The 6,688-nt window shown below is 42.7% G+C and overlaps 1 long non-coding RNA gene across 1 annotated transcript in view; it reads right to left on the bottom strand.

Annotated features, from left to right (window-relative positions):
• Positions 1-3,957: 3,957 nt before the first annotated feature.
• The window catches only part of LOC107184694, a 19,320-nt gene continuing 16,589 nt past the window's right edge, over positions 3,958-6,688 (bottom strand). Inside the window, exon 3 of the long non-coding RNA XR_001515593.1 lies at positions 3,958-4,080. This is a non-coding gene — a long non-coding RNA (uncharacterized LOC107184694). The remainder of the gene's footprint in view (positions 4,081-6,688) is intronic.

Raw genomic sequence — 6,688 nt, forward strand, 5'->3', positions numbered from 1 at the left:
TGAAAAGTTAAATGTGTATCCTACTCTTCTAGTATACCATTTCACTTTAGGCTATTCTTTGACCTAATTCCAATGTGTTTCATGACCCAGTTGGTCCCCTGTCCATGACTTACATGCTGAGTGAGATCAATGGAGGAGATGGCCTAACAGAAATCCCAGAATGACCAGGGCAGCCTGACCTCAGGCCCTACACTTATAGCAAACTCTGCCCCACATGTAAATTTGTGTTCAAGCTCCAGGGTAAATCCTCTCCTGGGCTGTGCAGGCTCACAACTCTCTCTTCACACAGGGCTGAGATCTCTAGGGAGGCAGAGCTGTGGTCTAGAAGAAGATGCAGCTGCTGGGTCTTCGTCTGTGCCTGGTGACAGGCTCCCAAGGTGAGGGTCTCAGGGGTCAGACGGGGTCATGGGATGGCAGTCACTGCACATGACTGACTGGGACTGATGCTCCTTGTCCCCAGGTGTCCTGTCCCAGGTGCAGCTGCAGGAGTTGGGCCCAGGACTGGTGAAGCCCTCAAAGACCCTCTCCCTCACCTGCACTGTCTCTGGATTCTCTATTACAACCAGTGGTTATGACTGGACTTGGATCTGCCAACCCCTAGGAAAGGGGCTGGAGTGGATTGGGGCGCATTAATTTTGATGGAGACATTTACTAGAGCCTTTCCTTCAAAAGCCGAACCTCCATCTCCAGAGATATGTCCAAGAACCAGTTTTTCATGCAGTTGAGCTCCATGACAATGGAGGACACGGCCATGTATTACTGTACAAGAGACACACAGTGAGGGGAAGTCACTGTGAGCTCATACAGGAACCTCCCTGAGGGAGACAGCAGGGATGGACTGTAGGGTGTGCTTGGGCACCAGGGGGCGCTCAGGACCCACAGCACAGAGAGCAGCCCCAGGTGCAGGGGCAGAGGGAGGTGGGAAAGGAAGGGCCTTCCTTTGGGTGCAGAGATTTCCTCACAAGCTCTCAGCTCCCTCCAGGGAGGATTCTTTCTTTTAATATTCCCACTGTAGACAATAAGGAAGAAGCGACATTGTCTGTTTGCAGGTGACATGTTAGCAGTGACGGGGCCTCTCCTTCACAAATTCTAAAAGTGATTTTTTCAGTGTCTTGTCAACATTTCACTGATGCGTGTGAACTCCAAAGGTGGGTTGCTGGGATTGGAGTGTGTGCACAGCTCTGCATCCCTCTACTAGTGAGCCCTCTGCTGTCCTGCAGGAAGCAGTGCTAACCCCAGAGTGGTGATAGGTGACTCTGAGGCTGGAATATGGATCATCAAACTCCCTTCAGCTTTCCTCCTGGATCCAAGGTATTTTTAGCTTCACTGTGGGTGCGATGTGCAACGGGAGCATGTTTAGAAGCCAAAGAGCCATCCATGGGACCCCCTGCATCCATACCATGCTCTCACTATTTTTCCAGGAAACACAGAGTCACAGAGACATATAGTCATATACCCAGAGTTCCAAACAGACACAGAGACACACAGTTAAAACACAGTCACAAACACAATGTCAGACACAGTCACACATACACACAGTTGCATAATCATTTTTGAAAAAGACATGAATTCACACATGAGCAGTGATACAAACCCATTCATGAATTACACATTGTACTTTATGAATCCTATATAAGAAAATGGGATTATATTTATTTATTTTGGATGGCACATGAAATAAACATATGGCCCGAAACCAACTATTATTTCAACACTGACCATACCCTGTGAAGATCAACAGTTGTATTTCCCAGTCCTCTTAGAGGGAGCTCAAATTAGGTAATGGGTCCCAAATTGGCTAGATTGTTATGTATTTCAAAAAAAAAATAATTGGCATGGTAGTGAAAACCTTCCAACAAATAAAAGCCAAAGACCAAATGGATGGAAAGGTGAATTCCAGCAAAACTTTGAAGAAGAATTGATGAGAGATTAAAAATGGTGGCAGAGTAGGAGGATGCTTCACAGACATGCTCCCAGGAACAAGCTGGAATTACAACTGAATACAGAAAGGCTTCCTGAATAATCAATGGCAAACTCACAGGAGAGAAACCTGATACCCAAGGACCAAGGGTGGAGATTGCATAGAGACTGATAGGAGAAGCAGAGGTGCGAAAGGGGTGGCTGGGCACCCACAGAAGGCAACTGAAGTCTTGGAGAGATATCATAGTTGTGGGGGGGATGGTGTGGGTTGCCAATGAGAACTCTGGGATCTAATCCCGAAGCTGGGCTCCCAGCAGAGAGCAGCAAACTGAGAAGGGTACCCATATAACATCTAGATGTGAAAAGCAGTGGGTGCTATCTGCCAAAGAGTGGCAGCCAAAAGTTCAGGTAGCCTCTTAAAGGGCCAATGCACAAAATTCCCTGTGGAGCCACCCACCTTGTGCTCTGGCTGAAGGAGGGTGAATTGGACTGGAGCCATGAAAGCAGAAGCCATGACTGGGTACAATTGGGGGATAGACCTCAGAAGACAGACACCCCGAGTTTCCTGGGCTGAGTCATTCCCTCACACAGTAGAGGACATCTTTCCCATACAGACATTTGCCTTGCCTGGGGGGAAGACAGTTGATACATCCTATTGGAAAACACCTTGCCCTGAGGCCACTTTAAAGATTACAAATAAAAATCAGCCTCCAGGCAGATGCAACTGCCCCTCCTTGTTTAAAACAAACAAAGAAACAAACAAACAAGAACAACTCTGGCCACACCTGAAGTTAATTGTCTGAGGGGCAATTCAAGTCGAAATCCTTTCAGTCTGCCAACAGAGGCAGTCTCTGGAGGCTTTGAGTCTCTGCCTGATCTAATTAGTCAGAAACAGTCTTTAACACTATCCTGCAATAGAGATTGAGAGGTATAAAGGATATACCTAAAACATAGTCAAAAACCCAAACAGACAGCCAATATGAGAAAACAAAGAAACAGCCCCTAAATGAAAGAACTTGAGAATTAGCCAGAAGAAGAAACAAATGAAGCAGAGATAATAAATTTACCTGAAACAGAGTTCAGAATAATGGTGGTAAAAATGTACAACTGCATGAAAAAAACATACAGTAACTATGAAAAAAGAACATAAAAAACAGCCTGAGATAAAGAGTGATATGACACAAATAAAGAACACATTGGAAGGAATACACAGCAGGTTAGGGGAAGCTGAGGATTGAAACAGTGAATTAGAAGACAGAGTTGAAAATATCCTAATCAGAGAATCAAAAAGAAAAAAAAAACAACAACAATTAAATAAACAGGAGTAGCCCTAACCGGTTTGGCTCAGTATATAGAGTGTCAGCCTGCGGGCTGAAGGGTCCCAGGTTCGATTCTGGTCAAGGGTATGTACCTTGGTTTCGGGAACATCCCCAGTGGGGGGTGTGCAGGAGGCAGCTGATTGATGTTTCTCTCTCATCAATGTTTCTAACTCTCTATCCTTCTCCCTTCCTCTCTGTAAAAAAATCAATAAAACATATGAAAAAAACAAACAAACAACAACAACAACAGGAGAACAGCTTAGGGGAGCTGTGGGACAATGTGAAATGTAATAATATTAGAATAGCAGGTGTGCCAGAAGAGGCAGAAAGGAAGATAGGCATAGAAAAGATGTTTGAAGAAATAATGGCAGAAAACTTCACTGACCTGGTAAAGGAAAAAAATCACACACGTTCAGGAGGCACGGAGAACCCCGAACAAGAGGAACCCAAACAGGCCCAAACATCGCCATGAAAATGCCAAAAAATTGAAGGCAAAGCAAAAATCTTGAAGGCACCCCTAGCCAGTTTAGCTTCTCTACAGGCCGGAAGGGAATTGCATGAAGTACTCAAGGTAATGGAAAGCAAAGATCTGAGACCAAGATTACTATTTCCAGTAAGGCTATCATTCAAAATAGATGGTCAAATAAACAGCTTCCCAGACAAAAATAATAAAAAAAAGGGCTCAAGGAGTATATCACCACCAAGCCAGCACTACAAGAAATGCTAAAGAGATGGTGGAAATGAGAAGAAGACACAGAGGGAGAAACCTAGCCTTACAGTATTAAAATGGCAATAAATAAGTACATATAAATAATAACTTTAAATATAAATGGGTTAAATGCTGTAATCAAACAACTTTGGGTACCTGATGGACATGAAAACATGACCCAAATATATGCTGTCTACAAGAAACCCACCTTAGAACAAAATCCTCACACAGAATGAGTGAAAGGATGGGGAAAAGATGGTGGAAATGAGAAGAAGACACAGAGTGAGAAACCTAGCCTTACAGTATTAAAATGGCAATAAATAAGTACATATAAATAATAATACTAAATATAAATGGATTAAATGCTCCAATCAAAAAGTGTAGGGCAGTGGAATGGATATAAAAACATGATCCAACTATAGGTTGTCTACAGAGACCCACCTGAAAACAAAAGACTTATGGAGATGAAAGTAAAGGGATTGAAAAAAAATCCATGCAAATGGAAATGAAAAAAAACTACAAGAAATGCTAAAGAGATGGTGGAAATGAGAAGAAGACACAGAGGGAGAAACCTAGCCTTACAGTATTAAAAAGGCAATAAATAAGTACATATATATAATAATCCTAAATATAAATGGATTAAATGCTCCAATCAAAAAGTGTAGGGTAGTGGAATGGATATAAAAACATGACCCAACTATAGGTTGTCTACAGAGACCCACCTCAAAACAAAAAACTTACAGAGATGAAAGTAAAGGGATTGAAAAAAAAAATCCATGCAAATGGAAATGAAAAAAAAAAAAAAAAAGGTGGAGTGGCAATACCCACATCTGATAAAATAAGCTTCAAAATGAAGGCCCTACAAGAAACAACAAAGCTCACTACATAGAACTAAAGGGATCAATCCAACAAGAGGATATAACCTTGGTGAACATAAAATGAACCCAATATAGGAGTGCTTAAATAATTAAAAAAAAAAAAAAACTTGTAGAGGACTTTAACAGAGAGATCAACAACAATACAGTCATATTAGGGGACATCAACACCTCTCTCACTTCAGTGGATAGATCTTTCAGATGACTAAACAGAGACTCTAAAGGACACCCTGGATCCAATAGCTTTAATTGACATTTTTAGAACATTTCACCCCAATGCAGCAGAATGTACATTTTTCTCAAATGCACATGGATCATTCACAAAGATAGACCACATGATAGGACACAAATCAAGTCTCTACAAGATCAAGAAGTTGGAAATCATATCAAGCATCTCCTCCGATAATTGTGGAATGAAATTAAAAATCAACTACAGTAAAAACACCCGAAAACATTCAAACACATTGAAGCTAAATTGCATGTTATTAAACAATGAATGGGTTAACAACGAGATCAAGAAAGTAATAAAGATTTCCTTGAAACAAATGAAAATGAACACACAACAATCCAAAATCTCTGGGTCACAGCAAAAGCAATTTTGAGAGGGAATTTCATAGCACTACAGGTATACCTCAAAAGAATTAGAAAAGCCCTAACAGGTTTGGCTCAGTGGATAGAGTGTCGGACTTTAGACTGTAGGGTTCTGGGTTTGATTCTGGTCAAGGGCACATGGCTGGGGTTGTGGGCTTGATCCCCAGTAGGGGATGTGCAGGAGGCAGCCAATCAATGATTATCTCTCAGCATTGATGTTTCCATCTCTCTTTTCCTCTCTCTTTTTCTCTGAAATCAAACTACTAAAATGTATATATTTAAAAAAGAAAAATCAGCAATATAAAATTTAAACCTACAACTTAAAGAAGTAGAAAGAGAGCAAAAAGAAAAGCCCAGAGTAAGTAGCAGGAAGGAAATAATAAAGATTAGAGCAGAAATATGTAACATAGATACTAAAAAAGCAATATAAAAATCTCTAAAACCAAGAGCTGGTTCTTTGATAAACCAGGGAGGAAAACCAAGATGGCGGCATAGGTAAACACCAGAGATTGCTGCCTCACACAACCACTTCAAAAATACTACTAAAAGACGGAACAGACATCATCCAGAACCACAGGAAGGCTGGCTGAGTGGAAATTCTTCAACTAGAAGGAAAGAGAAAAGCATACCGAGACTCAGAGGAGGTGCGGTGCGGAAGTAAAATACAAAGGTGCGGATGTGCATGCAGAGAGGGCTGGTGGCTAAGGACACGATTGTCTTTTTCAATCAGGAGGGAGTCTCAAGCTCTGAGCTCCAGTTCCAGATGAGTCTCTGGGACCCAAACTCATACGGGAGAAACGGCACTCTCTGGCATCGATCAGAGCTAGAGGGCAGCTTTCTCTCAGAGGCGCTCACAGCGATTGCCAGGGCCTCTGAGGGCAGGACTGAGAGCAGCCATACTGCTCGCTCTGCCCGCCCTGTTGATTCCCTGGAACCCCGCCCCGCCTAAGCTGTGCAGGGAGGCTTTTGCATATGAAAGGCCCAGCGCTTTGTAATCTGAAAATAACTTAACAAACTACAGCTGCCCCAAGGCCCAAAGGCAACTTGCATTGCTTTACAGCTGGCTTTTGCTGGGTAGCCACAGGCAGAGGCTAGATTAGTACCTCCTTAGATCCAAGAGCCAGTGTACCCAGTGGTCAGAGTGGGACCATCCAATTACAACTCCTCAGATCTACAAGGGACACACTCAGGGGGCAGACTCAGTGAGCACCAAAGCCCCACTGAAGCAACTCTTGCCCCATAAGGGTGTCTTCAGCACAGAAGTTCTACCACCA

Source organism: Myotis davidii, unplaced genomic scaffold (assembly GCF_000327345.1).
Source record: "Myotis davidii unplaced genomic scaffold, ASM32734v1 scaffold127, whole genome shotgun sequence".
Taxonomy (NCBI): Eukaryota; Metazoa; Chordata; class Mammalia; order Chiroptera; family Vespertilionidae; genus Myotis; species Myotis davidii.